Consider the following 25,813-nt stretch of genomic DNA (forward strand, 5'->3'; position numbering starts at 1 on the left):
ACTTTGTGAAGAGGTTTTTTTTATGTCATCTGCACTCTCTCCTGTTTCTTCATTGACTCCAGTCAATCTTATGTTATGCTCCTTTGCATTGTCTAGCAGCTTCTGGTTTGATTTCTCATGTTTCCTTATAATTTTGAAGCAATTTTTCTTTTTCTGGTCATTAACTGCAATCTTATCTTCTATATCTGAAATTCTGTTCTCACATTGGCTCATTCTGCTGCGTAGACTTTCAATGCAGTTTTTCATCTCCTGGGAATCTATTTGCATGTGTTTTACGGACTCCATTTGTTTCCTATGTTGGGATTCCATCATGTTCCTCAGCTCCTCTCTAGATTTATTCATCATGTCTTGCACTAGGAGCACAATTTCTCCTGTTATGTGAGAAATTATTTCTGATTTCATTTTTTCCAGATCCCCTTTTGTTGCCAGTTCAGTGGGTCCAGGTGGTTGAGTATCAGAGTGTTCCATCTCATTTCCCTTTGGGGTTGCTGTAGGAGATCTGGAAGTCTAGTTTTGAGACTTATTTATGTGTTTTCCCATTTTGACTGGGGGCGGTGCGGGGAGTTGCTATTGGCGCTTGCACGGATCACCTCCTCTGAGCTGGGAGAGGTGGGACAGGGCTGGAAGCAGCAGTAGCGATGGTGGCCCATAAGCCCTTTCCTCTGGGCTGGGAGTGCCGGGACAGAAGGCAGCTCCAAAGGCCTTTCCTCTGGGCTGGGAGCAGTGGGAGGCATGGTGGCGGGGAAGCCCCTTCCTCTGGACCAGGAGCATTGGGATGGTGGCTCAGAAGCCTCTTCCTTTGGGCCCGGGAGTGGCAGGATGGATGGTGGCCCCAAAGCCTTTTCCTCTGGGCTGGGAGAGGTGGGAGGGATGGTGCCTGTGATGCCCCTTCCTCTGGACCAGGAGCAGTGAGATGACAGCTCAGAAGCCCCTACCTCTGGGCTGGGCCCTTCCTCCATCTCTTGATCCCCTTCCCATTTGCAAAAGATCTATCTCCCTATTTCCTATTATCTACCCTTTATTTTGCTCTTTATTTATATGATGGGCTTCTGATAGAAGAAAACCATGTGATATTTAAGCCTGTAGATATGATTAGCTTCAATTAACATTTAGGTCTCAAGGTATGTCCGTTTTCCTACAGATGCCTTGAGCTTATTTTTCTTTATGGAAGAATAGTACTCCTTTGTGTACAAATATCACATTTTCTTTATCCATTCAGTTATTGATAGACATATAGGCTGATTCCAAGATTTAGCTATTTTGAATTGTGCTGCTATAAACATGAGTATGTATGTATGACTGTAATATCATGTCATTAATTCTTGGGAGGATACTTAGAAGGAGAATAGCTGAGTCAAATGTAAATTCTAGTTTTAATTTTCTAAAGGAATCTCCATACTAATTTAAATAGTGGTGGTACTAGATTACATTCCTACCAACAATGTAGAAGGGGTCCTTTCCCCCACAGCTTCAACAGTATTTGTTATTTGATTTTTTGATGATAGCCATTTTTTCTGGAGGAAGATAAAATCTCAGTGTTGTTTCAATTTGCATTTCTCTAGTGGCCAAGGATACTAAACATTTTATTATGGATTTATTGTGCCTTTGTACTTTTCTGAGGTGTCTATTTCTGTTTCTCATATTTTGATTAATTCTTTTAATCTATTTTTGGGGAGTCTAATTTTTTTGTGGTACCGGGTATCAAACTCAGGACCTTGTGCTTGTGAGGCAGGTGGCAGAACCACTGAGCTAAATCCCCAGCCCTTATTTTTTTACTTCTTTACATTTTCCAGATATTAGTTCTCTGTCTGAGGAAGAGCTGGCAATTTTTTTCCCATTCTGTGGATTGTATTTACTGTTGGTTGTTTTCTTTGCTGTGCAGAAGCTTTTTATTTTTATAAGATCCAATTTGTTGACTCCTGTTGTTATTTCTCTTGCAATCAGGGTCCTGTTCAAAAAGTCCTTGCCTACACCTGTATCTTTAAGAGTTTTGCCCATTTTATTATCCATCATGTTGTTTCTGTTCAACATTTAGATCTTTGATCCATTTTGATTCTTGTTTAGTACATGGTGAGATATATGGGACTAGATTCAATCTTCTGGATGTGGATAGCCAGTTTTCCCAGCACCATTTATTAAAGATGCTATCTTTCCTCAAGTCTATGTTTTTGGCATCTTTGTCAAAGATAAGATAGCTAAATTTTCCTGAGGTTCTTTCTACATCCTCTATTTGGTTCCACAGATTCACATCTGTTTTCATGCTAGTACCATGCTGTTTTTATCACTGTAGCTTTGTAACACAACTGGAAGTCTGGGATTGTGATATTTCCTGTCTGCTCTTGTTTCCCAGGATTGCTTTTGCTTTTCTGGCTCTCTTCTGGTTCCATATGAATTTTAGGGTTGTTTTCCCTAGTTCTGTGAGGAATGCTATTGGTATTTTTATTGAGATTAAATCTGTATATTAGTTTTGGGAGTATGGCCATTTTAACTATATTGGTTCTGCCTATTGAGGAACAGGAGATATCTATCCATTTTCTGATGTGGTCTTTGATCTCCTTTTTCAAAGTACTGTAATATTTGTTGTAGAGGTCATTCAATTCTTTGGTTAGGTTAGCTCCTAGGTATTTAATTTTTCTTAATGCTGGTGTGAATGCTATTGTTTTCTTAATTTCTTTCTTACTGAGTTCATTATTTGCATACAGGAATGCTATTGATATTTGCGTATTGATTACAGAATGCTATGCTATTGAATTTGGTTATTAATTTAGGAGTCTTTGAATGGAATTTTTTTGGTCTTCAAGAAAGAGCAATATGTCATCTGCAAATAACGATAATTTCAATTCTTACACACACACACATATGCATATACAGTATGTGTGTGTATGTGTATATATATATACATATATATATGTGTCTATATATAGACACATATATAATGTATCGCTTTTATTTCTTTCTCTTGCCTGATTGCTCTGGCCAATGTTCTGAGTACTATATTAGACAGGAGTGGTGGTAGTGGACATACTCGTCTTGTTCTTGATTTTAGAAGGAAAGTTTTCAGCTTTTTCTCATTTAATATGATGTTAGCAGTAAGCTTGTTATAAATGGCTTTTATCAGATTGAGATAAGGTCCTTCTATACATATTTTCTTGAGTGTTTTTATCATGAATAAATGTTGGATTTTGTCAAAAGCTTTTCCTGCTTCGAGAGGATCATGTGGTTTTGTCCATGCTTTAATTTATGTGGTGTATTACCTTAATGTTTAGATCTTTCATCCATTTTGACTTTAATTTAATATGTGGTGAGAGATAAGGGTCCAGTTTTGTTCTTCTACAGACAGATAACAAGTTTTCCCAACACCACTTGTTGAACAGTCCATCTTTCCTTCTTTTGACCTTTTTGTCAAAGAACAAATAGTTGAATATGTCTGGAGAGATTTCTGTGTCCTCATTTCTGTTCCATTTACCCACGTGTCTCTTTTTGTTCCAGTACCATTCCATTTTTATCACTATTTCTCTGTAGTATAGCTTGAAGTCTGATATTGCTATGCCATCTGCTTTGCTCTTATTGCCCAAAATTACTTTTGATATTCAGGGTCCCCTCTGGTTCCATATGAATTTTGATTTTTTTCTTTATATCTTGGAAGTATGCTGTTGGTATTTGGATTGAAACTGCATTGAATCTGTATAATAGTTTTGAAAGTATGGCCTTTTTTTTGGTACTGGAATTGAACTCAGGTCCTTGCACTTGCACAGCAGGCAGTGAAACCACTGAGCTAGATCCCTGGCCCAGTATGGCCATTTTGACAATATTGGTTTTGCCTATTCAGGAGCAAGAAACATTTTTCCATTTTCTGATGTCCTCTTCAATCTCCTTCAGAGTATTGTAGTTTTCTTTGTAGAGGTCTTTCACTTCCTTGGTTAGGTTAACTCCTAGGTATTCCATTTTACTTGAAGTTATTGTGAATGGCATTGTTTTCATAATTTCCTTCTCTTTCTGTCCATTGTTGGTATACACGAAAGGTAATTATTTTTGCATGTTGATCTTGAATCCTGCTACTTTGCTGAAATTGGTTATTAATTCTAAGTTTTTTTAGTAGAGTTCATTGGGTCTTCTACGTAGAATATCATGCCATCTTCAAATAATGATAATTGAGTTCTTCTTTTCCAATATGTACCCCTTTTATTTCTTTCACTTCCCTAATTGCTCTGGCTAATGTTTCAAGCACTATATTAAATAGTAGAGGGATAGTGGACATCCTTGTCTTGTTCCTGATTTTAGGGGGAATACTTTTAGTTTTTCCCCATTTAATGTGATGCTGGCTATTGGTTTGTCATAAATAGCTTTTATTGTTTTCAGGTATGGTTCTTCTATACTTGTTTTCCTCAGAGTTTTGATCATGAAGGGTGTTGGATTTTGTCAAAAGCCTTTTTTGTGTATGATCGTTTAGTTTTTGATTTTGCTCTTGCTTATGTAATGTATTACATTTATAGACATGTATGTTGAAATATCCTTGCATCTCTGTGATCAAACCTACTTTATCATAATGCATGATCCTTTTGCTAATGTATTGCATTCTATTTCCTAATATCTTTTTGAGGATTTTTGCATCAAGGTTCATTAAAGAGATTGTCATATAGTTGTCTTTTTTAAATTGTGGCCTTATCTAGTTTTAGGATCAGGGTGATACTGGCTTCCATAAATAAATTTCGGAGCACTCCATCCCTTTCAATATCCTTGAACAGCTTGAGGAATATTGGTGATATAACATCCTTAAACATTTTGTAGAATTCAGCCAAGAATCCATCAGGTCCTGAGCTTTTTTCAGTTAGTATATTCTTTATTACTGAGTCAATTTCACTTCTTGTAATTGGGTTGTTAAGTATATTTATGACTTCTAGGGTTAGTTTTGGTAGTTTGTATATGTCTAGGAATCTGTCCATTTCTTCAAAATTTGCTAATTTATTGAAATATAATTTACTCAAAGTAGTTACTATCGTCTGGATTTCAACTGTGTGTTTTTATTTCACCTTTGTCATTTCTACTTGCATTGGTTGAGTCTTTTCTCTCTTCCTCTTAGCGAGTCTTGCTGAGTGGTTGTCTATTTTATTTATTCTTTTAAAGAACCAGCTTTGCAATATGTTCATTTTTTTTGTACCAGGAATTGAATTCAGGACCTTGCACTTGAGAGGCAGGCACTACTGAACTAAATCCTCGGCCTAATTTGTTGATTTTTTTAAACAGCTATTTTAGTCTCACTTTCATTGATTTCCACTCTCATATTTATAATTTCCCTCCTTAGTTTCATTTTGGGGCTGATTTGTTGTTACTTCTCAAGTACCTTACGATTTCTCATAAGGCTACTTATTTGGGCTTGCTCTGTTTTCCCAGTGTGAGCATTGACTGTAATGAATTTTCTTCTTAGATCTTCTTTCAAAGTGTTCCAGAGGTTTCATTGATTTGTACAGTCATTGCCGTTAATTTCCAGATATGTTTCAATTTCTTCTTTGATTTTTTCTCTCTGATGTATTGATTGTTTAGGGGTGTGACATTAATTTGCCAGGAGATTTTGCCTTTCTAAAAATTTCTTCTCTCATTGATTTCTATTTTCATTGCACAGTGGTTGGATTGTATTCCTGGAGTGATTTCAGTTATTTTATATTTACTTAAGCAGACTTTGTGGACTAGTATGTGATCTATTTTGGAAAAAGTACCATCTACTGCTGAAAGGAATCTATATTCTGTTGTAGAGTGGTTGAATACTCTGTATATATTTATTAAGTTCACATATTCAAAAGTGTGGTTCAGCTCTGAAATTTCTTTATTTTTTTTGTTTAGTTGATCTATCTCTTTGAGAAAGTGGAGTGTTAAAATTCCCTACTATGATTGTGTTAATGTTTATTTGATTTTTTAATTTCACTAGCTCTTGTTTTATGAAGATAAGTGCTCCAGTATTCAGTGCATATATGTTTATCAATTCTATCTCTTTCTTGTTGGATTGTTCCTTTAACTAGTACATAGTGGCCTTCTTTGTCGCTTCCACTCCATTTTAACTTGAAGTTTACCATGTCTGATGTTAGAATTGCTACCCCTACTTGTTTTCAGAGTCCTGGTGCATGGAATGTTGTTTTCCATCCTTTAATTTTTAGTCTATTAATATTTTTTTTGGAGTAGATGAGTTTCTTGAATGCAACAGACAGTTAAATTTTGTTTTATTTTTAATCAAGTCTGCCAGTCTGTGTCTTTTGATTGTAGAGTTGAGGTCATTAACATTGAGATATTACTGAGATGTGTTGGTTACTTATTGTCATTGTCTTCTTTATCTATTGATATATTTGGTTTTACTTTTCCTCATGTTTTTGGTCATTGTTTATCCACTGATCTCACTAGTTTCCTGTGTTTTTAGGTGTGTCTGATCCTATATTTGTGTCGAGAATATTATTGAGTATTTTCTCTAGAACTGGTTTAGCACTCATATATCTTCTGAGCGTGTCTTTTTCATGGAAATACTTATTTCTCCATCTACTTTGAAGAATAGCATGGGTGAGTAAGTTAATCTGGGTTGGAAGTTATTTGTTCATATTGTTTGAAATATTTCACTCCAAGCTCTCCTGGCCTTCAGGGTTTGTGCTGAGAAGTCTGCTGTGATTCTAATTTGTTGTCCTGCATATGTGATTTTTTTTTCTCTAAATCCCTTTAAGATTTTGTTTTTCTTGCTTGATATTTGAAAATTTCAGTAGGATATACCTTGGTGAACTCCTTTCATCATAATTGTTTGTAGTTTTATGAGTATCAATTACTTGTACTTTAAAATTATTCCTAATATTTGCAAAATTCTCTTCCATACTTCTGTAAGTATGTTGCTGAATTCATCTGTGCAATCTTCTAGCTTTTTTCTAACTCCAACTAGTCTTAGATTTTTGTTGCTCTTGTCATTGTTGTTGTTGTCATTCAGTAGCTGCTGGATAGTTTTCTCTTATTTTCTTTTTGGCTTCTTTAAGCTCTTTATCATAATTTACTATTTTGCCCTCAATATCAGATTCTCTGACTTCACATGGGTCATTTCTGCTATGTATGGATTCTATACACTTTTTTGTTTCAGGTATTTCTGTCTGTCATCTTTTGGAAGACTCCATATCCTTGTTGAATCTGTCATTCAAATTTTGACTGTTTTGATTAGTTCATTCAGTTTTTTAAGTATTTCCCCAAAACTCAACATGGGAATATTGTCATTGATGTAAACTTTTGGTTCATTTCCTCTCTGAACTCATCTATTTTCTTCATCCCTTCTGAGAACTTTTCATAGATTTCTAGTATCTGGTATTTGTTTTCTTCTCCCTTTGTGCCTCCTTGCTCTGCCTTGGGTTTTTTATTTGGGGAGGTGGAGATCTTCTATTTCCTTGTTTTCCCATTCTCCTACTTGTATCTGTGCTTATTTATTTATATATTTTAATTTTATGAGTCCTCTTCTATTTTCCTCTCCCTTTTGGGGGGGCATGTTACTGCCAGTTGGGGACCAGAGAAGTGAGGAGAATATGTGGCTATATGAAGATTTTTAGTAGGGTGTTGCCTATCAATAATTTTCACTTTTGTATGTCCAGTTATAGTATTTACTACTTTGGTTGTTTACTTTAAGTGATTTTTACTATGTCCCTACATTTTGGCACAGAATTGCTTCAATTTATAATATCGTCCACAGATTCAATCTTACAATATTTGTATATGATGTTCTCTGATCTTTACATTTCCTTCTTTGTACTAGCTTTGGATTTAGATTTTTCTTCTTTTATAGGACTGTGAGATGCATCAATAGGATATTTATTTGTGCTCACTCTATTTTTTTCTGATGTGGGCATTCTCAGATACAGTCATTTCTTTTAGGATGCTTTTCATTATGTCCCATATGTTCTGATATGTTGTATTAGCATTATATTTTCATTTTAGGGACTTTCTAATTTACTCCTTGATTTTTTCTGTGACTTATTGATTATTCTAGTGTGTGTTGTTGAATTTTTATATGTTTCCATAATTTCTGTGGTTTCTTTTTCCTTTGAGTCCTAGTTTCATTGTGCTATAATCTGATGATGTGCATGGGATGATTTCAATATTTTGCACTTATTTAAGTATGCTTGATTGGTCAGCTTATGGTCTATTTTTGAGAAAGTCTCATGTGCAGCTGAGAAGAGTGTTTATTTTGGTTTTATTTTTTTTGGGGGGGTGAAACTGTAGATATCTATTAAGTCCATCTCTTTGAAGGTTTGGTTCAACTCTGATATTTCTTTCTTGATATTTTGACTACTTTATCTGTCTACTTCTGCCAATGTGGTATTGACATCTCACACTATAATTGCTTTGATGTTTATCTGATGTTTTGTGTCTAGTAGTGTTTGTTTTATGAATTTGGGTGCAGTAGTTATATATATATATATATATATATATATATATATATATATATATATAATACTGTTGAATGATTGCCTTCATCAATATGTCATGACCTTCTTCACCTGTTCTGATCAGTTTTGGCTTGAAGTCTGCTTTGTCTGAAAATGAGACAGCTATTTGTGCTTCTTTTTGTGTTCTTGTTCCATGGAATATTGTTTTCTGTCTTTTGATTTTTAGTCTATGAAATTTTTTTAATTAAATGTTTTTCTGGTATAGGATACTGTTGATTTTTTTATCCATTTTGTCCATGTTTTTTAATTTGGGAATTGAAATAATTCACATTGAGTTATTACTGAAAGGTATTGACTTATTCCTATCATTGCTTTATTTTCCTGCTGCTGATTCCCTTTTATCTTTCTACTTCACTGCTAACTCTGGCTTGTGTTTTCATTGTATTAGATCTTTTGGAATTGGTAGCTTCATTTTTTCTCTTGGATATCCTTGAGAATTTTTTGGTGTCCTAGTTTGGTGGTCATGAATTTTTTAGGTGCTGTTTGTCATGGAAATACAGTGGACCCTTGAGTTGTGACCAGTCTCACATATGAACAACTTGAATTATGACCAGAATTTTAGTTTTAACCTATGACCAAATTCTTGAGTTATGACCTGAATGCCAGTCTTTCCTGTTTGGGGTTAATTGAGAAATCCTCAGCCAATGTCTCTCTAAGGATGCTGAGATCTCCCTGGAAGAAAGTGTGGCCAAAATTATATAGCAGAGAGATTTTGAAGGCTGTGTAGAGGAGCCTGAGCCTTCAACTGACCCTGTGATTGATGACACTGTCACTATAGCAGAGTCCATAGGCTTGCAGGTAGACAATGGTGCTATTGAGGAACTGGTAGAGAAACACTCAGAGGAATTGTCTACAGAGGAACTTTAGCAACTTCTGGCTCAGCAACAGAGAATGGCAGCTGAGGAGCTTTCTGAAGAGAAGGGGGAGTATCAACAATCAGTGCAGCAAAGTTCTTCTTCTGAAATAAAGGAAATCCTTAAAAAATGGACAAAGCTAAAAAGCCAATTGTTGCATTCCCTTGCTTAACGACAATGTCATGTCATGCTACAAAACAGTGTTAAAGAAAAGACAGAAAGACAACCTTAGACCAGTTTTTAGTTCTGAAATGGTTGAGACCTAGTGAGCCAGAAGCAGGTCCTAGTGGGCTACAGACTCTCTCAAAGAGAGAAAGGATACCAGAGAGCCAGATTCTAGATGTTGTTATGGAAGAAGACTCTCCTTCCAACAATAACCACCTTCCATTTTATCCTCCCATCCTGAAAGCCAAAGATGTCAACCTGAATTGTGAGTGCAGTATGTAATTGTTGTTTCTGGTAAACTAGGCGGATTTTATAACTTTTTGGTTAATACACTAGGAAAATTATTGGTGTTTCTGGTAAATCATGCATATTATACAACCACTTTTTTTATGAAAAGGTTAGTTAAGGGGTGCTTTGGGAGGTACTGAATGGATTATAGGTATTTCAATTATTTCTTATGGGAAAAATGGTCTTGACTTACAACCAATTTGAGTTACAAACAGCCCTCATGAACAAATTGAGTACATAAGTCAGGGGTCCTCTGTATGTTATTTCTCCATGAAATTTGAAAGACAATTTTGCAGGATGTATCAGTCTGCACTGAAAGTTGTTTTGTTTTAGGTCTTGAAATACTCCACTTCAAGTTCTTCTGGTCTTCATGTTTTCTATTGGGAAGTATGTTATAACTCTAATGAGTCTATCTTTATAAGTTATTTGTTGCTTTTTCTCTAACAGCTTTTATGTTTCAGGCCTTGTGTTGGACTTCTTGGATTTTGACTATGGTGTGTGAAGCAGAAGTTGTTAGCTGATCATGTCTATTTGGGGTTTTATATGCCTCACTTATCTGTGTGTTAAATTCTATCCCCATTTAGGGAAATTTTTGCTATTATTTCTCTAAGTAGGCTTTTAATTTTATTTGTGATGTCTTCCTCTTTTTCATTAATTTAAATAAATTTTAGATTAGTCTTCTTTGTAACATCTAGCAGCTGTCGGATGCATTTTTCATTCTCTATTGCTGTTTCTAAGGTATCTCTGAATAATTTATCTTTTACATCAGCCCTATCTTCTAGTTCTTACACTCTGTCTTCACTTTGGTCACTTTTGCTTCTCATACTGCTAATAGAATTTTTAATCTCCTTAATTTCCGTTTGATACCTTGTCATGGACTCTCATTTTTTACCACACTGGTCATTCATGTTTTGTATTGTTTTGTTTAGTTCAGCTAGCTTTTATTCCTGTCTTTTGTAAAATTTCTGATAATTTTATTTATTAAGACCATTATCTATTTAGTTATATCTTCTTTGACATTTTTGAAAATCTTATCTGTTTTTTTAAATTTCCTTATTTATCATTTTGAATAATTTGGCTGTGTGGCTTTTTACTTCCTTCCTCTGAATGTACCATGAATTAGCTATAGGCATTTGGGAGTCTTTCAAGGTATTCTGTTTCCTTGTCTTCTCATGTTTCCATTGTTTTCATTTAACTTTTGACTTTGTGCTGAGATTTGTGGGTTTATCATAGTGGAAGACTTTATTTCTAATATGAAGACCTCTTTTGTCAGTATCTGCTTTTCAGCCACGTATACTTGTAGTGGCTAACTATAGGCCCTTGTGTCTGTCCCAAGATCCAACCACTGCCATTTATTTGGAAGTAGCATTTGTAATGTATATGTTGCATCACCCAGTTCTCTATAAATGGGCCACAGTATTGTTAATGACATAAAGACAATCCAGATATTGGTCAAAACCAATTAATGGCAACAACTATGCCACTTTGTCAATAGCAATAAAATCAGCAACAATAATAGTGTCAAAGATAAACTGGATATTTTTATGACATAAGAACTAATAATGCACCACTATTAACTATAGAAAAGAGGTCCATATTTATATACAAACACTAAGATGAACAAAATATTGGCATATAGTAAATATCTACTAAATGCAACAACTATACTTCCACTAATAATAGAAAAGAATTCAACAGTAATAGCATAGAGTTAAGTATCTAAAGATTCATAAAGCTTCATAGTTATGATAATAAAAATAGAGGGGACAGGGAACTAGAGAATGAAAAAAGTAAAATTAAAAATTGGTTGATTGAACACAAGAAGGAGCAGACAAAAGTGTATAAAGGTTCCTATTGAGAAATAAAAGAAAATTAACTTTCTTTTCAAGATCTGTAGTCTTAGAATCCAGCAAGTCATGATTTTCTCCACCTAGCTTTACAGTCTGTGATTTTATATGTTTACACCCTCCTTCGGAGGTCTCTCTATTCAGACACAACAGACTATGGCAATTGTGCAAGCCAGGGTGTATCATGTTGGCAGTTGTGGAAAGCAATTAGAGTATTGAACTCTGATGTATATAGGCCACAGGACAGGGGTTAAAACAGACTGTTGGATTTATGCCAACACTTTTAGATGCATTAGCTTTTGAAAGCTACACTCAACAAGCCTGGTGTCTTACTACAAAGGCCTAGGTCCATGTCCTTCCTAATCAGAGCTTAAACTTCTCAGGTGATCTATGTCTAGCCCTCACCCTCTTCATAGCTGTTTTCCATAGCTATATTTCACCCAGTCAGTGTGGGAGGGTAGAACTGGAAACCCTGAAGTGGAGTTGTTCTGTATTTGTTCTGTGGTTTATTCTTAAGCAATTAACCTATCCCCAAACAGTATCTGATTAAACACTCTCTGGCTATATGGCAGACACTGCATTGGATTTCTTTTCCAACTGTAGCTTTCCATGAAGGAATCACTTTCAGAGTGTCTCACGCTGTTTTTGTAGTTTACAATAACTGTGAGCTTTTCTTAGAGCTAGAAATGCTGTCCATGTCTGTGATTTTTCTCTGCATCTGCCAACCCTCCAGGCTTATCTTCTCTCCCCAGGCATTGGTCACATTTATAATCAGGTTGGTTGATTGGTTGACATCTCTGCTGCCTTGTGTCAGAGGGAAACAAAATGCAGAGGCACCTTGAAGTTGGCAGGTGGCCATGATTGGGATGTGGAATTCATAGGCATGGAGTTGGTTGGGAGCCAATAGGCAGAAGTGTTGTCCCCCTGCAGGGTGCTGAAGATTTGACAGAATTAACTTGTGACAACATCTGGCAAAATTAGTTTTATTTAGTCCAGTTTTATTTTTAGAGCTTTTTAAAGTCTTTGTCACTGAAATATTTTTTCCTATCCTTAAAGTAGGTGTTTCTTTGGAATTTTTCATCCACTCCCAAAATTAAGATATTTTAATTAGTGGATCTTTCAGTCTAGCATTTTCATCTTCATAATTCTTGAGGAGCTTATATCTATAACTTCATGACCAGTCAGAGGCACAGTAGGAGCAGGAAAATATGGTAGTCTCTCTGGGATTTTGTAGAGACTTTTTATTTATTTATTGGTTTTTACAAAATATTTATTCTCTTAAATCTAATGCATTCACAGAGTGTTAACATTTTAAATGTTTATTAGTTCCACCAATTGCAGCCTTATCTAAGTAAGTATCTTGTAGCCAATGATTACTAATTCTTTTTTTAAAGGACCTAAACTCCAAACTTTTAGCAAAGGTAGTTTTATTGTAGGTTTCATCTAGTAGATGATTTTAAAAAATAGTCTGTAGAGATAAATAGTTTCAAACCATGTTAATAGATTATGCCATGTTATTAATCCATTAAATCAAAAGGAATTGCTAAGCTGAATAAGTTACAAAGAAATAATAATTCTGACTTGAACAGCAATGTGCAGTAATTTCAAAGTTCTTAACAGTTACCCACTAATATAAATCTCCAATGTTTAATTTAGAGTTGGAAGTTGAGCTTCACAATAATGTAATTGTAAGCTTCTTTTATGTTCATTTTAATATATTACTAAGATGTTTATATTCTATGTCACGATGGTGCTTGCCAGTATTTGCAATTTACAGTTTAAACTTGTACATATGTAAGTCACTAAAATAGTTCTTACTACAAACTATCCCTAAAAATAAAAAATAAAACCACATCCTACACAGAACTCTGAACATGGTTTGACTTAAAATAGATGAAACAGGATTTTTAATATTTTATTAATTTTCTAAATACCAGCATACAAACTTGGCTATTCAATATGACAGCTACAATTATATTAACTGAGAAATTATGCATTAATTTCCTTCAATTATCTTTCCCACCTTATATCAAAACTCTTTGGCCCAGCCAGGGCCCCACCCAGACCCCAGCAGCTTAGGTCTAGAGGCCCCAGCCAAAGGCCAGCCTGGAAAAGAGCTGCACAGGTGCACAAGCAACAGTGAGAGGCCTGCCCAGATACCATCAGTAAGTGCACAAATATCCCAGGGAGAAGCCCCTGTGGACCAAAGCTGCTTGGGTGCACTCAAGTCTCAGCCAGAGTCCCACCAAGAACCCAGCATCTTGGGCCCAAAGACACCAGCCAAAGGCATGCTGGGAAAAGAGCTATGCGGGTGCTCAAGAAACAGTCAGAGGCTCACCCAGATACCATTGGTAAGTGTGTGCAAACCCCAACCAAAGTCCCTCCCAGTCAACAATGTAAGGGGGTAGGCCCCAGAGAGATGCACAGCCAGATACCATGGAAAGTGTGTGCCGTCCCAGCCAGAACACCGCCTGGACAACAGGGCAGCTCAGGGATCCAGAAGGCAACTATTCTGAACCCAGGAATTGGCACAGTGGTGAGAAACAGAGAGAAGGCCACTTGGTGGCTTGCTGAAAATTGAAGACCACTGGGAGAGCAAAAAGTCTCCTGAACAAAGGCACACCAGGCTGCATCTGTTGAAATGAGAGGACAAATAAACAAGTCTCAAAACCAGACTTCCAGATCATCTAAGGCAACCACAGTGGGCAACAAGATGAAACAATCTGATAATCAACCACCTGGACTCCCAGAACTGGGAACAAAAGAGGATGTGGAAAAAATGAAATCAGAAATAATTTCTCTGATAACAATAGAGATTATTCTCTCATCAAAAGTGGCAGATCCTATATGTGGGTCCTCTGTTATTCAGTGACACCCTTCAAGCCTCATGCTAGTGCATGTATTTAATATGACCAACATTATATTTGGGACTCTGCCTAAAGGGGGTTCTGGTTAGTGTGCATGCCCACATGCAGGCTCCCATTTGTGTATATATGTTCCTTTTCATATTTTTAACTTTCTAGTCACCACAGTGCAGGAAAGCACATATTCCTGTTGAAGAGTGCTTGAGTAATTGCCAGATAAGCCAATTAATCATATATTTCACACACCATTATAGTATTTGCTATTGAAAATGCTACATTCACAATGAAAATGTTATTTTGTTTTTGTTACAATGGATTTATGTATATTAGTCTTACTTCAACAAACTTATGAATCTCTATGTCTTAGTTACTTCTTTTGTTTTTGTGACAAAATACCCAACATCTACAAGTTAAAGGAAGAAAGGTTAAAAGTGGTACCTTGGTTCATGAACTTGATTCTTTCCAGGATTGTGTCACAAACCTAGTTGGATGAGAACTGAATCAAATTCAGTGGTTAGGTTCAATGTTGACCTTATGTGGAAGTTTGTTTTGGTTCTCACACAGTTTGGTTTGTGACCAGATCACAGTGAGAATTGAATTCATGAACTGAGGTAGCACTGTACTTCAGCTCACAGTTTATAGAGGTTTTAGTCCATATTCAGCTGACTGCAAGGGAGGGTGGCATGGCAGAGTGGCATTGCAGAGGATAAATGAGGCATAGCAAAGCAGGAAGAAGACAGAAAAGAAGCAAGCAACAGCAGCAGCAAGCCTACCTTCTTTCTGTCCCTTTATATTCCATCCAGGCTATAAGACTATATAGCTTGTTGCCAACACACCCAGAGTGGGGCTTCCATTATCCACACCCAGAACTTTATTAATCCCAATCAATCAACTAATTTAGTACCACACTCCCTTAATCCCAGTATCACACAATCTACATTCACACACCCTAGATCCAGTCACCTCCAAAAGGCCCCAACTATGAGCTTGTGGGGATACATCTAGGGGACATCAAGATACAAGCCATAACATTCTTCTAATAGTTTTAATTTTCTGTAGATGTAGCTGATCTTCAATTTTATATGAAATATATTATATTGACAATTTTAATTATTTTTACACTCATTAATTCACTTCTATTTATTTACCTGTATACATTTTGGATTACTGCCTTGCTTACACTCAATACAGTATTGGACAGAATGTTCATCCAAGTTACGTTTGTTCCTTTTCTCATTTTTATTTTATTTTATTTTATTTTTCTGATTCCAGGTATCAAACTCAGGACCTTGCACTTGCCAGGCAGGTAGGGTGCCTTTGAGCTACATCCCAGGCCCTCCTTTTGTAATTTTTAAAGGAAATGATTTTATACTTCATTTTTAAGGATTGTGTCTGATGCATTTTATTTTTAAATACTACATGTCAGTTTATTTCTTTTCATTAAGTTCTCAGTTTAAAGCAGTATTTAGTTTGCCTCTTTCTTTTTTTTTTTTTTTTTTTTTACGTTCGAGCCCAGTTCTCAAATTACTAATTTACTCAGGCTGGGCTGGATTGCAATCCTTCTGCCTCTGCCTCCAAGAATGGCAGGATTATAGGCAGGCACCACCACCCCTAGCAGGAGAAATCTTGTTGGGAATTGTTTTCACTGGGCTTATTTAATCCTGATTGGGTGTCTAATTAATCATATAATTTTTATAGATCTTTCATGATAACTATCCTTGCTACCTTCCCTTATTGAACAATATGTGTTAAATTACATTATGTATCTCTTAAAATCTTAAGCTAATTTTTCATGATTAGGGTTATAAAATAGAAAACAAGTAGAAATTATGAAATTCCAAAATAAAAAACAAAATAAAAAACCCACTACATTTTCTAAATAGGAAGAATTGTACAATGAAGATGACAGAAGATAGAACAGTGAACTTAAGAATATAGCAGATGCACAAGTGCACAAGCAACAGTCAGAGGCCTGCCAAGATTCCATTGGTAAGTGCAGTGTGGGCAGATCCCAGTGAGAAGCCCGCATGGACCAGAGCTGAGCAGGTGCATGCAGGTCCTGGCCAGGGCCCTGCCCAGACACTAGAATCTTGGGCCCACAGGCCCCAGCCAAAGGCCCACCTAAAAAACAGCTGCACAGGCAGGCAAGCAACAGACAGAGGACCACCCAGATACCATTGGTAAGTACGGGCAGGTCCCAGCCAGAAACCAGCTCATGCACCAGTGACTCAGGTGCACAGCCCCCAGCCAAAGGCCTTCCCAGACCATAGCTGTACAGGATATAATTTCAAGTGTGCATATCCCAAGCCAGAACCCTGCCAGGACAACAGGGAAGCACAGGGATCCAGAAGATCACTATTCTGAAGCCAGGAACTGGCCCAGTGGTAAGAAGCAGAGAGAAGGCCTCTCTGAGGCTTGCTGAGAATTCAAGACCACCGGGTGAGCAAAAAGCCGCCTCAAGAAAGGCACAGCAGCCTGCATCTGTTGAAATGAGAAGACACGGAAACAAGTCTTAAAACCAGACATCCAGATAACCTAAGATAAAACCAAAGGGCAACAAGATGGAGCAATCTGATACTCAACTACTGGGACTCCCTGAAATGGCAGCAAAGAGGATCAGGAAAATATGAAATCAGAAATAATTTCTCAGATAACAACAGAGATTGTTTCCATAGTGCAAGAAATGATTAATAACTCTAGAGCACACACAAATAAAAAATAGAGGAGCTGAGGAACAAGATGGAATTTCAGCATAGGAAACAAATGAAATCCATAAAACAGATGCAAACAGATATCCAGAAGATTGAAAACTCCATTGAAAGTTTATGTAGCAGAATGAGCCAATGTGAAGACAGAATTTCAGATATAGAAGGCAGGATTGTAATTAGTGATCAGGAAAATAAACATTTCTTAAAAATAGTAAGGGACCATGAGAAATGAATCCAGCAGCTGCTAGATTATGCAAAAAAGAAAATAAGACTGATCAGACTCAATGAAGAAACAGGAGAGAGTGCAAATGACTTAAAAAAAATGTTCACAGAACTGATGGCAGAAAACTTCCCAAGCAGGGGAAAAGAACATGACATACAGATAAGTGAGGCATATGGTAATCCAACTACGCATGATCAAAAAAACACTACACCTAGGCATATAATAGTTAAGATTCTAGAAACTCAACAGAAGAATAAAATTCTACAAGCAGTTAGAGAAAAGAAACAAATCACATACAAAGGAAAGCCCATCAGAATCACAGCAGACTTCTCAACACAAACCCTCAAGGCAAGAAGAGCTTAGAGCAAAATAGTTCAAGCCCTAAAAGAAAACAACCTCCAACCCAGATTGATGTACCTTACAAAACGGTCTTTCAAAATTGATGGAAAAATAAGATACTTTCATGACAAAGAGCACCTGAGGAATTTCATAAATATCAAATCGGCACTCCAAAATTTTTTTTAAATATCCTAGGAAAAGACAATGAGGATCACAACCCCAGGAAGCCCAGTAGAATGAATGCAATAGGCAAGACAAGAAATTAAATCCAAAGGGGGACAATCCAAGAACAGGAAAAGGTCATGACAAGGACGTATCAGTTATAATCATCAGTGCTTATTGTCTCAATTCACCAATCAAAAGAAATAGACTGGCAGAATGGGTCAAGAAGCAAGATCCAACAATATTCTTTATACAAGAAAGACAATTCAAAAAGAAACTCATAGACTGAAAGTTAAAGGGTGCAAAACAATACTCCTTGTGACAGGAACCAGAAAAAAAGCAGGAGTAGCTATCCTATTTGCAGATCAAATGGATTTCAAACCAAAACTGATTAAGAGAGACAAAGAAGGACATTATATCCTTGTAAAGGGAACAATCCAAGAGGAAGAGATGACAATCATAAATATATATGCACCAAACACTAGTGCACCCAACTATATACAACAAATACTAGTGGACATGAAAAATGAAATAAGCAATAGTAGTGGAGGACCTCAGTACCCTACTGTCACAAATAGATCAACTAGAAAGAAAATAAACAACTGAATACTAGAACATAATCGAACTGTTCAAAAAATGGACTTAACAGATGTTTACAGAGTGTTCCACCCCACAAAATCAGAATACACATTCTTCTCAGCTGCACATGGGTCATTCTCCAAAGGAGACCACATCTCACAGAGAGAACATGTTTAAGTAAGTGCAAAGGAATTGAAGTTAACCCCTGTATATTATCAGACCAACATTGAGATGAAATTGGAGACCCACAGCAAAAGAAACTGGAAAAATTTCATGAACACATGGAAATTGAACAACACACTTCTGAATAACCAATGGGTCACAGAGGAAATTAAAGAAGAAATCAGACAGTTCCTTCAATTAAATGACAATGACAATACAACATATCAGAATCTATGGGACCCAATGAAAGCAGTCTTACAAGGGATATTCATAGCAGTGAATACTCATATTAGGAAAACAATAAGCTCAAATAAACAACCTGAGGCTGAATGTCCCAGTTTCTAGAAAAAGAAGAATAGGACAAACCAAAGCTCATACAAAGGAGGAAATTATAAAGATCAGAGCAGAAATCATTTGCAATGGAGACTAAGAGAATGACTCAAAAAAATCAATGAAGCAAAGAGCTGGTTCTTCGAAAGAATAAACAAAATTGACAAACCCTTAGCAAACCTTATCAGAAAAAGGAAAGAAAAGGCCCAAGTCTATGCAATTAGGAATGAAAAGGATGAAATTACAACAGACCCAGGAGAAATATACAGGATCATCAATACCTACTTCGAGAACCTGCACACCAATAAAATGGAAAACACAGAAGAAATGGACAGATTTGTAGATAAGTATGAATTACCAAAGTTGAATGAAGAATATTTAAAAATTCTAAACAATGCAATATCAATCAATGAAATTGAAAATGTAATTAAAAACATACCAATGAAGAAAAGCCCAGGTCCTGATGGTTTCACTACTGAATTCTACAAGACATTTTTTAAAAATTTTTTTTCCATTTTTTATCTTTCTCTTTTATTACCTTACAACCTTGGGGGCAGATCCCTGCTCAGCTCCACATATAGCACAGGAACGAACTGAGGAGTGCCTGTCTAAAAGCTGGCAATACAAGGTTGATCACCTTTAAATTTACATAACCTACCTCAATCTTCTTCAAGATCTAGGACACCAAGACTAGAGACTTCCAGGGACACGCAACTGCCAGTGAGCACCCAGAAGCCTCCAATACTTGCCTTAAATGTGCGGTTACCTTGGATTCCAGCAGAGCCTCCATAAAACTGAAACTATCCCAAGCAGAAAGTCATCCCATGGAGACCAGATTAAGTGATAAGGACTGCTCTGGGGGCCATCATGCAAAACCAGAACTGAAGTAATAACCAACTATACTCTCGCCCACTTTAGCTACTTGTTAAAAGCTGATCTTATTCTTTGGTAATGAGCCAATCAGACCCCCTTTATTTATTTATTCTTCTGGTACTGGGGATTGAATTCAGGTCCTTGTGCTTGCAAGGCATGTGGTGGAACTGCTGAGCTAAATCCCCAGCCCTCCAATCCAACCCTCTTCATTAGACCTCTGCCCCTTCACCTCCTGAGGATTTATCCCCTTCCTTATTTTCTCTTATTTCTAACTCTGCCTAATAAATCTGTCTTTGACCCATGCTGACACATCCTAAAGTGCTTTTTCTGTGACTAGAGTCAAGAAACTATGTAAGCATGTGGAAGACTCTGTCTCTTCTTTGGAGGACCTCCGTGGGCCTTGCTGGTGACACTACTATTTTAGCTGTTAAGAACTGGGGGAAGGCAAGGTGTGGTGGCAGATGCCCGTAATCCTAGCACTCGGGCAGCTGAGGCAGGAGGACTGGCAAGGGTTCAAGGCCAGCCTGAACTACATAGTGAGACCCCTGTCTCAAAAAAACAAAAAGAAACAAATAAACAAAAGAACTGGGGGAAGAAGCAGAAAATTTAATCACATTATCACAAGAAGTCCCTGAAGCAGGTCCTATTAGTGTCAATTTTCAGGAAAGCAAGACATAGAGAATTAAATGACTTAAACCTCACAGCAGTAAGTGGTGGAATCAAGGCCTGGGGCTCCCTCCCTGATTGTGCCCACCCTTACCATGTTATATTGTCTTTTCTTTTTTGCCACTGGGGAATCTGATCTTTTGCACTGAGCTCTAGCCTCTTATCTCCAGCCCTTTTTAAATTTTGAAATGGGGTCTCACTAAATTGTCCAGGCAGGACTTGAATTTGTGATCCTTCTGCCTTAGCCTCCCAGAGTGCTCGACACACAAGCATGCATGACCATGGCAGGCTCTCACCTTTTTTTTTTCTGGTACCAGAGATTGAACTCAGGACTTTGCGCTTGCAAGGCAGGTGCGGCACCACTGAGCTAAATCCCTGGCCCGACTCACCATGTTCTTAATGGCTCCACATTGCTTCTCTCTCTCCATCCATTCCATTATGAAAATTTCACTGTTCAGAGACAGGTCTGTAAGATGTTAAGATTTATTTCCATTTAGGAGCTAGCTGTAGAGCTCAAGATGCCATGTAGCCTTCTCTTGGATAGCAAGCCTTGGGGACTGGACAGTATTGCAAAAGCAGGAAACATGTGACACCACAATGCCTACCAAGGTACATTGAGTAAGACAAGACATTTAGAAAACAACTATTGCTACTACTGTTGAAACACTTCAGTGAAACTGAAAGGGAAGCAATATTCCCAAATTCATTCCTGGAAGCAAGTATCACCTTGATCCCAGAAACAGAGAAAGACCCAACTGAAAACGAAAACTATAGGTCAATGTCACTAATGAACATAGATGCAAAAATCCTCAATAAGATACTGGCAAACACGATGCTGAAGATCATGAGGAAGATCATACACCCTCTCCAAGTTTGATTCAGCCCAGGGATGCAGGGGTCGTTCAACATATGCAAATCAAAAAATGTAATACACTATATTAATAGAGCCAAGGACAAAAACTGTATGATAATCTAAATAAGTGCAGAAAAAGCATTCAACAAAATTCAACACACATTCATGGCCAAAAAAACCCCTACTGAAAATTGGAATAGATGGTCTCTTTCTGAACCTGATAAAAGCCATCTATGAAAACCCAACAGCCAATATCATACTAAATGGTCAAAAACTGAAATCCTTCACACTAAAATCAGGAATAAGACAAGTATGTCCACTATCACCACTCCTTTTCAATATAGCTTTGGAAACATTAGCCACAGCAATTAGACAAGGAAAAGAAATAAAAGGAATAAATCTAGGAAATGAAGAAGTTAAATTGTCATTATTTTCATACAACATGATACTCTATATAGAATATGCCAAGAACTTCACCAAAAGTCTTCTAGACTTAATAACCAAATTCAGTAGAATACCTGGTTACAAGGTCAACACACAAAATCAATAGCTTTCCTGTACAGGAACATCAGACTCACTGAGGGAGAAATGGGGCAAACAATTCCTTTCACAATAGCATCCAAAAAACTGAAATACCTAGGAATCAACCTAAGGGAAGAAATCAAAGACCTCTCCTCTGAAAAGTATAGCACTCTGAAAAAAAGAGATCGAAGAGGATAGAAGAAAATGGAAAGATATCCCTTGCTCCTGGGTAGGAAGAACAAATACAGTGAAAATGGACATACTTCCAAAACTGCTATATAGATTCAATGCAATCCCAATTGAAATCCGAGCACCACACTTCATGGACCTTGAGAAAATAATTCCCAAATTCATTTGGAACAAGAAGAGACCCAGAATAGCAAAAGCAATTCTAGGCAACAGAGACATGGCGGGTGGTATCACAATCCTCAACTTGAAACTATACTACAAAGCTATTGTGATAAAAACAACATGGTACTGGCAAAGAAACAGACCCGAGGACCAGCGAAACAGATTAGAAGATGCAGAAACAACTCCAACTCTTGCTGAGTTGTGCTTAATGCAGGAAGCTCAATTACACGAGGAGGATTCGTACTCACATGGAGTTGCTAGGCTGGTCATCTTCTGCAGGTACTTGAACTATCAAGTCTTCATTCTCCTTTGCTTTGTAGACACCTTTAATGACATCAGACATTACATTTTCCAAAAGGAGTTCACCTGGCATTCTTGGGTAGGAGATAAAGGAGGAAAATTTGAAGGTAATAAGTCAAACTGTGGTGTTGGAGACCCCAGCTGAAGGATGAGGTTTTGGGATCTTTTCATCTTCTTGTTGTCTTTGACCTCTGAAAAGAGTTCTCCTGCCCCTACCATAGTTCCAGTTTTGTTCCATCTTCAAAGTAGAAACCTCCTTTGGAAGGTAAGTTTGCTCTTGGTGCCCTGTTACTCTAGGGTTATGCCATTCAGGGGGAAAAGTTCCTTGAACTAGATCTGTTCAATGGTCCACCCCGCAATGACACGGCCCTCTACTGAGTGTTCTGTACCACTGGATGACCTAAAATGAGGCTTCACACTATTTTTGGGGAGTGGCTGACCCATATTCATAGCAGCAGCATTTGTTTTATAAGATCCTGGTGAGTTAAAGCCATTCATAAAACTGGCATTGGGGAAGGGAGCCAGTGGTGTTTCAAAGTAAGGTGCAGGACTTGGAGACCAAGACTGAGGCACAATACTATAAACAGTACTGTTGGTGAAGATTATGTACAGGCTGAATAAAGACTGGTGAGCCATATTGTGTTTGAGTTTGAATGGGCTGACTGTACATAGGAGAATCCGTTAATCAATAATCATTCTTAGCAAGAATGTATTGATGGCTTGTCCTGAAATGTTTTAACTTCTTCTCTTAAGTATTTAAATGCCTGTTGTGCATCAGCTCCTGATTATATAGCGGGTGCTATTGTGTGCAAACTCACAGCTTATCACTTTGGGGAAGTTTTCATTTTTGAACAAAGTTTTCATTTCCTCTACTGGTGTTGTTTCAGGAATCTCTCTGGGAATCACAATACAATGTTTATGACTTGGTCTCACCTTGTCATCCTTCTCATCAACTTGTATCATGGGAGATGATCTCAACACTTCAAGAATTAGATCAGGATATGTGGTCAACTTTTAATTTCTTCTATGTTGGCAACTGTCCATTTTTGGATGAACTGATCACGATGCATTTGGGATATCAAGTAAAGATCTTTTAATAAATTTTCTGGTGAAAAATAGAATTCTAATTGCTTCTTCAGACATTCTTTTAGTTCTTCTGTAAAAACTGGTAAACAGCTTTCTCCAGAAATGTCACATATTTGCTAACTCATATTTTGGGTTCTAAAATCATTCCCTCAGTTGGTTCTTCCAATGCCTGTAGTATTTCTTGTGGTTTCACAAGATGGAGAATATATTACTTTATATTCTTTAAACATATCTTCTGAAAGCTCTGTGTTGCCATCAGTCTGAGATCCTGATGTGGCTGCTGTTTCATGCCAAGGGCTTTTAGTTCCCTAGTTACAGGAGTGGCATCAGGATTTCCAGGAGGAATTTCCCACCATATTTTGGCATTAAGAGTTAAACCATTCTCTTTAGATGTTACTTGCTCCGTGAAGAGGAACATGTTTTCCTCAGCTCGGCCCAATAATTCCTGCTGTGATTCCATCTGGTTCACAGGTCCAAGTCTCCAGCTGTAGAGACTTAAAGCTTCACTTAGTCCTTTCTCCCATAGAGGACTTTCTCCCCACAGAGGGCTGGCCCACAGTACGAAACAGGTACTGCAAGAAAAGCGGTCAACCTGAAACTTAGAAGGGTCGAGAGTCAGAGCTGGGAACAAAACCAGGAATGTAAAATTGGCACAGGATAGCTTTCTTTTGCCTTTGTTGTATCAAGCGAGGCAGTAAATCATCAAACACTGGGACAAACGACAAAGTTAAAACTGAAAGGAGTTTATTCACGTGCGTGGACTCCACTCCCTAAGCGAAGTGAAGCCCAGAGTCCAGGAACAGCACAGTTTATATACGGTGTTATAGCAGCATAGCTTTTATAGGTGTTATTTTAAGAAGAGAAGTTCAAGGGGAGTTTAACATGTTTTTGAGTAGTTGCAAAAATATTTTTCACAACTCAGCTATCTTGCTATCTTGTCAGGTTAGGGCAATTTACAGTAAAGAGAGGCAACAGGCACTATCTCTTTTCAAGAAGTGATGAAGCAAGTTTACAGAAGCAGAACAAGCAGTTGCGATTACATCTACTTTATAAGGGGAGGGGTATGAGGAAAGTTCATCTACAGGCAAGATGGCATTTCTTGGGTTTATCCTGGTCTCACAGCCTTTACCAAGCTTCAGAAGGTAGAATGTTTAGTTAGGCATTGGTAATATAGTTTGAAAAGATTTAAGGGGCGAGTCAATGGAATTTCAATTTACATTGGTAATCTTTTACTATTGCTTTTTAAAAAACTCCTTTCAAAGAGAATATAGATGATAATTTTTCTTTTATTATTGCTTCCAATTACAAAAGTAATACTTATGATAAAAATTCAACAATCCAGGAGTTTATAATGTAAAAATGACATTCTCCTCTCCTTTTTTTTCTGCCCTGTCTCTTTTGCTCATCCCATCTCAGGTTCCAACTCTGCTGAGCTTGTCCACAATCCCATTTTTTTTTACTCTTTTACCCCATTCCTTTTCATGAGTGTTCTCAAAAATTTTCACAGTAAGGCAAGATTTTTACAAAACCAAGGTTACTTGTGTTGTATAAGGTACTGGCTAACCATCACTCACTAATGAAGCCCTACCTGTCCTTTTCCTGTTAAAATGTCCTTACTTATTAACAAAGTGGTTCAGCTTACAGATGTCTACTTACAGAATTTCATACTAACTTAACCACATAAAATTATTTCTTTTTAAAATATATTCTTAGCATTTGTTGATATATGTATATATGTGTATATATATTTCTTTTCTTTTTTTTGGTACCGGGGATCCAACACAGGACCTTGCACTTTCAAAGCATGGTGCCACTGAGATAAATCCCCAGCCCGTTGAGTTATAATTTGAGATGGAATATTATTGTGCTGAAGGTGACTATTAAAATGGGTTTGGCAGTGGCCTTTGAGGAAGAGAACCTCTAACTTTGCTTCCTCACCTATTAGCTGGCATTTAAAACATGATAGCCTTGAATGACCAGTTATCTGCATAAGGCATTCATTTATTCCTTTAGTTCCCAGTGAAAAAGAATTGGAAAACTTCTCTTATACAAATATGTCTCAGGCTCCGGAGTTAGTTACAGCTCTCCTGTGAGGCACGTAGATAGCAAATGGGAAATAGTTCAGTGTTTGCATTCTGGAGCTATACTTCCTGCCTGCCTGTCTATCTGTCTACCTTTCAAATCT

At 37.1% G+C, this 25,813-nt stretch overlaps 1 pseudogene; it reads right to left on the bottom strand.

Moving 5' to 3' along the window:
* Positions 1-19,636: 19,636 nt before the first annotated feature.
* LOC101697265 (la-related protein 4 pseudogene) lies at positions 19,637-24,046 on the bottom strand (annotated as a pseudogene).
* Between the last annotated feature and the right edge of the window lie 1,767 nt (positions 24,047-25,813).

This window comes from Heterocephalus glaber, unplaced genomic scaffold, assembly GCF_053883595.1.
Source record: "Heterocephalus glaber isolate CG9 unplaced genomic scaffold, H.glaber_assembly_v1.0 deba00001613, whole genome shotgun sequence".
Taxonomy (NCBI): Eukaryota; Metazoa; Chordata; class Mammalia; order Rodentia; family Bathyergidae; genus Heterocephalus; species Heterocephalus glaber.